Source organism: Capsella rubella, unplaced genomic scaffold (genome assembly GCF_000375325.1).
Source record: "Capsella rubella cultivar Monte Gargano unplaced genomic scaffold, Caprub1_0 scaffold_7, whole genome shotgun sequence".
NCBI classification, from domain to species: domain Eukaryota; kingdom Viridiplantae; phylum Streptophyta; class Magnoliopsida; order Brassicales; family Brassicaceae; genus Capsella; species Capsella rubella.
Genome location: NW_006238917.1, coordinates 16903452 through 16903682, shown reverse-complemented (window position 1 = coordinate 16903682; position 231 = coordinate 16903452).

Genomic DNA, 231 nt, shown 5'->3' with positions numbered 1-231 from the left:
TGCAACAGTTATTCTAAATGCTCAAAAGAAAATGATCATGAAAATGTCATCTTTATTTGCTTGATCATTGTAATGACCTGGAAAAAAAAAGAAACTTGAAATAGATCAAATGTATGAATGTAAATGATTAAGAAGAAAATATAAGTAATAAATCAGAAGAAAAAAGATTTAAAACCTGAAGTTTCTAAAGAAGGTTTCGAAATACTTCTTTGAATACGACATTAAGTGTTT